We start from the raw sequence: 10551 nt of genomic DNA on the forward strand, positions 1-10551 counted from the left end.
GAGAAAGGGTCCTTGTGACCCTAAATCAGTCCGATTGTGCATTTGTGCAGTGCCCAAGGCTGACCCTGCAAAGGCTGGGTATCCTCAGGACAAGCTTATATTTGGCAGCTGTTTTTAAAATTCTTATTTATTGAGTTCCATGCTTCATATTTAAACATTAAAGAAACAAATCAATAGTAACAAAAATAATCATCAGCTATTGAATCATCTCAGGTTAAACTAGTGGCGTAACTGAAATTAAGACATCTAAATAAAACAGAAATATACTGTTCCATTATAATGAAATCAATAAAATAATAGTTTTCTTTTTGCATCTTTAATCTCTAGGAGTTGAGTGGGATAGGAGGGGATATCCCTGATTCAAATAAAGAACTAAGCAGTGAAGAATAACAATCTCTCTGACAAGTAGAAAAAGTATCCCACACTAAGGGGATAATTTTCCTCACAGGAGAATAGGTGGGTCTGAAAGTTATTTTAGATTTACTGCCTCTCTTGGTCTGAAAAGAATATTAACAATAGAGTTAATGCCCAATAAGTCACAGGAGAAACTTTAAAAATGGCATTTAGAAGTCTAAAGGCAAAATATGTTTACTGCTTAATGTACTGAGCATGGGAGACATGGTGAATTTAAACTTCTAAGACAGAGGAATTATATCCAACCATATAGGCCTCCCTGAGACTTGGGGTGATGAAAGGCATGCATGGAATATAATAAAAGGAAGATGAATTAGGTTTCTTAAAAAGATGGATTATGTAAAGCAATCCATGGTTTTATGGAAATGTAGGCAACTGAGAGTGAAAATATGCTGAAAAGCATTTGGAAAAATTGAGCGGGATCACCAGAATGTATATTTTATGCAGGTTAAACATATGTCAGTCAAACAGGCAAATACAGAAAATATTTATTGCATTTCTGGTACATACCAACAAACTGGTCCACAAATAGGCTCATGTAGAACTACAGAATTTCTATTTTATCTGGAAGTCCATTCTCTCTGAAAAAGAGGGCCCTCTATTTGGCAACAAATAGGGGTAAAATTGGATGGTCCCAGAATTGGAAAAATGTCTAATTTTTAAAGTTTACCAAAAATCTATATATGAATGCTTAAATATCTCCAGAAAATAGATGTATAAGAAAATATTTTAAATCCATTAAAGTAACATGATAATCTTTGCAAAAAGTATTTGCCAGTAACACAGGTACAATCCAGGCCATAATATAAAGACATTGATATCTAAAAACTTAGAGAAAATTGATGATGTATTAGTCCATTTTCACACTGCCGATAAAGATATATCCGAGATGGGCAACTTACAAAAGAAACAGGTTTATTGCACTTATAGTTCATGGCTGGGTAGGCCTCACAACAATGGCAGATGGCAAGGAGGAGCAAGTCACATCTTACGTGGATGGCAGCAGGCAAAGAGAGAGCTTGTGCAGAGAAACTCTCATTTTTTGAAGCTATCAGGTCTTATGAGACTCATTCACTATCATGAGAACAGCATGGGAAAGACACACCCCCATGACTCAATCATCTCCCACTGGGTTCCTCCCACAACACAAAGAAATTATGGGAGCTACAAGATGAGATTTGGGTGGGAACACAGAGCCAAACTATATCAGATGATAATAACTTAATCATCAATGTACGAGGACAGCAAAATTGAAGACATGACCACAATTGCATATATGTGGTTATTCCATGTTGCAATAAAAGGAAGTTAATCACCTGAATTCTGAATACAGTACTGTGAATTAAAAATATATATATTCCACTGTATTTCTAACACTCTTCAGGAAAGATATAATCTGTCTCTTGTCATGAACTGTCTGGCATTAGCAGAGGTAAATTTAGTTTTGTGGCAAAGTTATATTTCATCAGCATTTCCCAGCAGTTAGGCAAAATGTACTTGAATATCATGTCTTGCACTGATTTCACTCTTACAAAACAAATGATAATTTGGCTTTATCATTATTGCCTTATTAGAGAACTGGCCCAAGGCAATGGATGAAGCACACTAACTAGGAAAGTGGGTATTCTGAACAAGTAATGCAAAGATTTCTAGTCATGGGAGGCTGTTCCTTTCTCCTAATTGTATAAATATTATTATCACTTACTTAATTCCAGTGTAAATAAACTTTGCAGCTCTGAAAGAAATAGTGTATAAAAATAACCCAAAATATATGGAAATTAAAAAAAGGCAAAAGTGGCTCTAACAAATACAAAGCTGGTACTGTCAAATGCCAACAGTCAAATAATCAAGAGCCTAGAGATAGACCAAAAATTTTATTTTAAAAACTTGCATCTAAAACCAAAGGTTTTATAATCCATCACTAAGATGGATTTTAAAATACATAGTATTTGGGAAATTTGTATACATGATTGTGGAAGGGGGGAGTAATCCATGAGTTATATGAAAAGAAATTCCAGATGATTTAAAGAACTACTTCATAAAAAAGAGATTATAACACATTAGAAACAAAATCAAGAAGTCACAAAGAAGAAAGGAGAATTACAGCTCTAAATCCTTTAAATGAGGAGGTGGTATTTGGAAATATTATAAAAGAGACAATAGATGGACTGAGGAAATTATTTCTATATATGTAAAAGGAAAATTTTTAATACTACTGATACAATGAAATTAATATGAATTGATGAAAAATGGACAAATAAATGAAAACAGATAAGAGCTATAATAGGTAATAGTAAAAAGAAAAATGAAAACATCAAATAAATATATGAGGTATTCAACAGTAATAAGGAAATATAAATTAAAATGATATATAAATGCAAATATAAAAGTCAATTCTTCTTATTCCTGGTAAATATCTATGCTGTGGAAGACTTAACAATGGAGTAAGAAACACAGGCTACATAGTATTATAAATAAAACATGTTTAAAGCACCACCAACAAAAGCAGCTGATTCTAAGTTAGGCATGTACATTGCAGTGAAAAGAGGTAACAGTTGAAGTAAACAGACATTTGCCAAATGATTTAAGGGAAATTCTACACTCCTAAATAACAAATGATAAGGAGTATGGGGAAAAGTTACTTGCTGTAACTGCATAGATTGTTATATGAAATTACAGACAAACACCCATGAAGAACTGAAAAACATTGCTGTACCTCATAAGTCACAATGATCCTAAGGAAGGGGTGAGACTGAGGCAAATACATTAAAGGGCTATATTCAATGTTCCTCAAATATTTCCTCTTCCATACATATTCATTTATTAGACAGTGGTATATTTATCTATTGTATTAGTCAGTTCTCATGCTGCTTATAAAGACATACCCAAGACTGAGTAATTTATAAAGAAATGAGGTTTAATTGACTCGCAGTTCCACAGGGCTGGGGAAGCCTCAGGAAACTTACAATTACAGCAGAAGAGGAAGCAAACATGTCCTTCTTGACATAATGGCAGCACAAAGAGGTGCCCAGTGAAGGAAGGGAAAAGCCCCTTATAAAACCATTAGATCTCGTGAGAACTGAGTTGCTATCATGAGAATGGCATGAGGGTAACCACCCCCAAGATTCAATTACCTCTCACCATGTCCCTCCCAAGATATGTGGGGATTATGGGAACTGCAATTCAAGATGAGAGTTGGGTGGGAACACAGCAAAACCATATCATATAGTGCATTAACCTCTTTGAACTTCTAAAATGCATGGGAAATACTGCGTTTATTTGCCTATGATACCACCCCTTCTAGTGCTTTTAGAGAGAAGGATCATTAGCCTTCATAATATTCTCAGAAGAGTTAACACAACAGTTTAGTACCACTGTTGTAAATAAAACAATATGTTTTATATTTTATATTTTGTTTACTTCTGTTACACTCAGAACTACTTTATAAAACCTTTATTATAGCATTTTTATATTACTTGGTACATACTAGAAAATGAATACATGTTTCTTTTCTTTTTTTCTTTCTTTTTTTTTGAGGTGGAGTCTCACTCTTGTTACCCAAGTGAAGTGCAGTGGCACCATCTTGGCTCACTGCAACCTCCGCTTCCTGGATTCAAGTGATTCTCCTGTCTCAGCCTCCTGAGTAGCTGGGGTTACAGGCAGACACCACCACACCTGGCTAATTTTTGGATTTTTAGTAGAGACAGGGTTTCACCATGTTGGTGAGGCTGGTCTCATACTCCTGACCTCATGATCCACCCACCTTGGCCTCCCAAAGTGCTGGGTTTACAGGCATGAGCCACTATACCCGGGCAAATACATGTTTCTTAAATGAATAAACACTTCAATATGTTATATTACATATGGTATATTCCTCAAATATTATTGCCCTCTATCTTCCCCAGAACTTGTGTTCTAAAATCCAGAGTAGCAGCAAGAATATTATTTTCACTACTGGCAGAAAATATATAATATACCAATACCACAAGCATACAGGCAACTATGTATCTGCATAACATTTCAGTTCAATTCATCTATGATTGTTTTTACAATTTTAAAATATATAATGTAAAAGATGTACTAATGAAAGTAGAGAGTAGAATGATGCTCACCTAAGATTACTTATTATCATGTTAGAAAGACTCTATAGTCATATTTGCCTAGTTCAAAGTATATATTTAATTTTACATTATTGTATTTTGAGTCAAAAAAAACTAAACAAAGTGATTTTGAGTTGTCAATCTATGCTCAGCAGGCAATGTGTGGACACAATGTTAAAACAATATCATTTTACTCTAATTCAATTAAATAATTTGGTGGTTTAGTGACTTTACTTAATGGAAATAATGTCTCACCTTGCTTTGCTTTATTTTGGTAGTAATGAAAATAACAGAGGCTTTTCTTTGTCTAGAGTAAAAAACAGTGTAAAATACCCAATTTCTTTTAAAAACCAGCAGAAAAAGGCCATAAAAAATTCAAAAATTGCTAAAACTTAACCAAACAGATAAGTTTAATTATCTGAAAAAGTGTTTTTGTTAATAAATAAGAATTACCTTTTCTTTTTATGTATGAATATCTGCCCTCTAACTAGAAAAATAAAACATAGGTATTTTACAATCTTAGCTATTTTGAAAACAAAACACACAGCTATGAAGAAGGGTAGATGTTTGTCATCATGGCATTGACTATACAGATTAAAGCAGATGACAGAACAGGAATAATTGTGTTAACCTCTCTCACCACTTATTATTTCATGGGGGGGCAGGGGTGTGTGTGGTATGTTTGAGGAAGACAGAGAATAAAGGGGTGAATGCAAATGGTAAGTGGCAAACAAGATAAAAATAGAAAAGTGTCAGGATAAGATGTTTCCTGTCTGGGATTCAAATTTCTAAATTTAAATTGCAGACAGACCTGAATATAGGTCAAGTTGACCTATCCTGCCTCTTTTTATTCTCCAGTCCCCTCATCTATACATGTATTAAGGTAAGAACTGAACCCAATTACTTGATATTTAGCAGCGTTTTGTATTGTTAGGAATAATTTTATTTCACTAAACTACTTTGTAATGCTTTAAGGCAGTTCTGATTTTAGAGTCCATAGAATGGCATGCTCACAAAATATTCAATGTGGATGATTGTTACGTACTAGCAACAAATGTCAAAATATACCTTTGAACATATCCATAAAAATAAACATGCACCTTATAAATTATCATTACTATTGTTTTATTTTTAAACTAGAAGTTGACTGGACTCTCTTTTCCATTCAGACTGGTCATTTACTCAAGTGTATTACATATTGTGCTCCTGGGATACTGGTTTTGGGATATTACTTTTTATTCACTATTTTCTAAGTAGCCAATTTGCTAAATAGTAATTCAGTCTTTTCACTAATATTTACATTTGTTTTCTTCAATTTTGATTATCTATCTCTCTCCCATCAATGTATCCAAATCATCTCTGTTTTGAAGCCTAGTAAAAGTCTCATTTCATAAACATTATCTGACTGTCCCTGTCCAGGGTGGTTTTCTCTCCCTCTTCTCAGGCAGAGTCTTTAAGAATTTAACCACTCCTCATGACATTTGACTTTCGCTAGTCTATTGCACATCCTATATTGACCCCTTAGTACTTATACATTTCTATCATTTGGTTGTCACTTTTTTTTTTGAAAGCCAGACTTATTATTCTGTCCAAACCACAATTTATCTGGGGAAAGAAACCATAGTTTATCATGTCTTTGCAATTCCCCAAACCTACTCCTGATTATGGAATAGATGCTATATAAAAAAAGTGAACTCATGTTGAATAAAATACAATGACTAATAATGATTTAGTGCTTATGTCTACTTTCAATTCCTGGTCTTTATTTCTCTATTAAGGAATTAGAATGGCTTGGTCACATTTTATGTAATTGATGGCACAGATGTACTGTTTCTGGAGGCTGACTATTATCGAAAGAGCAAGAAGCATTGTGTAGTCACAGTGTGACCGATGCTTGAGTCCTGTCAGAGCAAATTATTTCTGTCACTTTCTTCTAAACAGGAAGCTGTTGTCTCCCTGCTTATTTGAACATCCACTTGGTAATATTCTAGTCTCTGTAGAGCTAACATGCCTAAAAATAATCTCTTGATTCCAGTCACAAAATTACTCCACTTTCAATTTTTTAGGTTCCGGTAAATGTCATCCTCGTATTTATAATTCCTCTGTCCTAAGTCTTAGGACTCATCACACAGCCCTAATATCAAAAACCTCTAGATAAATCTTCAAAATGTTAAGTAAAATCACTTGAAATTGTCTTTTAATAAAAAAGTTAAATGTTTTTAAATAGTTAAATATTATAACTATTTAAAAAATATTTAAAATAGCCATGTCATGGTTTACCTTGATGTATCTAGAATCAGACTTCCCATCACCTTCAATATTCCCAAGCTAGTTCCAAACATCTTCGCCTCTTAGAAAAAAATATTAACTGCTTTATTGGGGTATAATTTACATACCATACAGTTTACCCATTTGGAAATGTACAATGTATTGTTTTTATGATATCCACAGAGTGGTGCAATCATCACCAGAATCTAATTTGGAATGTTTTTGTCACCCCCAAAAGAAACATACGCTTTAGAGGTCACTCTTCATTCCTCTCCACCCTCTTCCTCATGCCTAGCAACCACTAATCTACTTTCTGGTTCTATAAATTTGCCTATTCTCTGCATTTCATATAAATGAAATCATACAATATGTGATCTTTTTTTTTTCCAGCTTCTTTCACTTAGCATAAGGTTTTCAAGGTTCATCAGGGTATTTCACGTATCAGGACTTCATTCCTTTTTATTGCTGAATATTCTAGAGTATGCATATACCATTTTTATCTATCCTTTTATTTGTTAATGAACTTTTTAGTTGTTTCTGCCTTTTGGCTATTATGAATAGTGCTGTTATAAACTTTAATTTATGTATAAGATTTTGCTTGGACATATGTTTTCAGTTCCCTTGGATAAACACCAAGGGGTAGAATTGCTTGGTAATATAGTAAATATATGTTGAACTTATGAGAAACTGCCAGGTTGTTTTCCAAAGTGGCTGTACCACTTCACATTTCCACAAACTATGTATGAAAGCACCAATTTTTTTCACATCTTTGATAACACTTGTTATTGTCTATATGTTATATTAGTCATGAAATGTTATCTATTGCTGTTCTGATTTTCATCTTCCTAATAACTAGTGATAGTGAGTACCTTTTTCTGTGCTTATCAGCCATTCGTCGTTGGAGAAAGGTCTATTCCTGCCCTTCATTAATTTTAAAATACATTATTGTGGTTCTTTTTATATTATGGGTACAAAGTCCTTGTCATAGAAATTATCTTCAATTTTCTCACATTCTGTGGATTCATGTCATGTTCTTGATAGTGTCATTTGCGGCACAAAAGTTTTAAATGTTTATGAAGGCTAATTTATCTATTTTAATTTTTTTTTTCATTTTTGGTTTGGCTTTTGTGTCTGAAAAGGGTTTGCTTCATCCATGGCCACAAAGATTTACTTCTAAATTTTCTTCTCAGAATTGTAGTTTTAGTTCTTGCATTTAAGTCCATGACCTCTATGACCCGTTTAGAGTTAATTTTTGTGCAAAGTGTGGATCCAACTTTAGTCTTGCATTATCCCAGCATCATTTCTTGAAAAGATTATTCTTTCCCCCATTGAATTACCTCAGCAATCTGACAAAAAAAATCAACTAGCCATAAATATAAGTTTTTATTTCTGGACATTCAATTATATTACATTGTTACATATGTCTAACTTTTTGCCAATACCATACAGCTTTGTATTATGTTTTGAAATCGGGAAGTGAAGGTTTGTCAACTTTGTTCTCTTTTGAGATTATTCTGTCAACTCTGAACCTCTTGTGTTTCCATATGAATTTTAGGATTAGCCTGTCGCTTTCTAAAAATAAACAAGCTGGGGTTTTGACAGGGACTTCATTGAATCTGTAGGTCAATTCGGGGAATATAACATCATTATCTTTTGTATGGACTTTCAAATGCCCTCCCAAATGATCTCACTTCAGTCCTTGTCCCCAAAATCTATTTTGCATCTAGAACCCAAGTGATTCTTTGAAAACTTAAGTCAGATCATCTCACTCCTCTGCTTACAAACCACCAATGCCTTTCTATTTCACTCAGAATTAAATCTAAAGTCCTTACCAAGGTTCTATGGTCCCACATTTACTTTTCCCCTGCTATCACTCTGATTTCATATCTTACAATGTCCCCTCTCACTCATTCATTTCAACTACACCTAACTTATCGTTAATCACTCCATGCATGATCCACCTCATATATGTTATACTCTTTCTGTTCACTTTACCTATATTGTTCTATCTGTAAACCTTTCACTTCCTTCAGGTCTCAGTTATGTCATATTATTAGACCCCTGATCTTATACCTGGAGCCATGCCCATTTGATAGTACTTAGTAAGAAGGAAAAAAACATACATTTGTTTAATTCCTACCATGTGTCTGACACAATGTTAGGTATGCTAAAAGAGTTTGTTAGTCTTTCACAGATAAAGAACTAAGGCCTTACAAAGTTTAATTTTTCTATCAGTCCTACATGGAGGAAATACAGAGTCAACATTCAAACTGAGATCTGCCTTGATCCCTTAATTTAAAATATCATCTCTCCATCAACTTTAATTTCTGATCTGCTTTGTTTTTCTTCAGAACACATCACTGTCTGATATATAATGTCTATCACAAAATGTCATCATATATATATTTTTAAGTATGATCTTCTCTCAATATAATGTAAGTTTCATGAAAACAATAATTTGGTTTTGTTCACTATTTTATTCTCAGTTCTTAGAGCAGTGCCTGTCACATATGGAATATTCAATACATGTCTGGAAAGATGAAGCATGTATTTTAAAAATATCTAATGGCTACAGATAAAACAGCCAATTCTAGCAGGAGTCCATTAGATAATGGTGCATGCAAATAATACATAGTTAAAACTTTTCTTGTCCTTTTATGTTCAATATTTTATATTATTCAATCAGTATGTCCACTATAAAGGACACGTAAAATGATTCTGAAGGCAGACTAACGTAACTCATTCTTAATTGAATGCACCTTTGTAAAATCTTATTTGCAACAAGTCAAAAATACTAATGTCTTATAATCATGACCAGTCCTGTCAAGTAATAAAATTTAGATAGCCATTATCTAAAATCAGAAAATCACTGGTATCTTATAAATAGCATTCTAAACTAAAAAGCCAAAAATAATTTAACTTGTTCACAATTCTATTTTTAACTCTACATGATGTGGAACGTGCTGCCGGACAAGTCATTTATCTTTTCTAATCTTAGGTCGCATTTCCTTAAGACAAAGCTAATACAAATTGTTTCCATGTATAGTTTCTCATGTATTTGGCAATGTTGAGAAATGTGACATAATTTTAAGCACAGGTTAATTTTTTACTTAAGAATTGCCATTCCAATGAAAACAATTCCTATAGTGCAAAGCTTTCAATGCCAGTAGAAAGAAACACATTAATAGTGGAAGAATGAAAAATAATAGAACCGTAAATGCATGGGCAGCAGTATGTTAAAGTGGTAAGGCCTGGAAGGCAGACAGACCTCAATTTGAACATTGACACTATATTTCCTCCATGTGGGGATGACAGAAAAATTAAACTGCATAAAGCCTTACTTCTTTATCTCTAAAATAGTAACAAACACTTTTAGAGCACCTAACGTTGTGTCAGACACATGGTTGGTATTGAATAAATGTATGGTTTTCCCCTTACTAAGGACTATCAAATAAGCATGGCACCAGGTATAAGATTATGGGTCTAATGAAAAGATACACTGGAACTCTATTACACTACGAAGCATGTGTAATAATTTCTGAAATTAGTAGCATTTCCATTTTATTTTTTAAATTAACTGATATTCTTTATAATATAATCACATCAAGGAAATGAAAACTTTATTGCAAAATGGAATATTTTTAAAAGATGAAAAAAGCGGGAGAGAGATCCAAGATGGCTGATCACTAGCAGCTCGGGATTGCAGCTCCCACTGAAAGAGCAGAGAACGAGAGGACGCCACACTTTCAGATCAATTTTTGTTGCTCAC

Source organism: Cebus imitator, unplaced genomic scaffold, assembly GCF_001604975.1.
Source record: "Cebus imitator isolate Cc_AM_T3 unplaced genomic scaffold, Cebus_imitator-1.0 Scaffold383, whole genome shotgun sequence".
Classification (NCBI taxonomy): Eukaryota; Metazoa; Chordata; class Mammalia; order Primates; family Cebidae; genus Cebus; species Cebus imitator.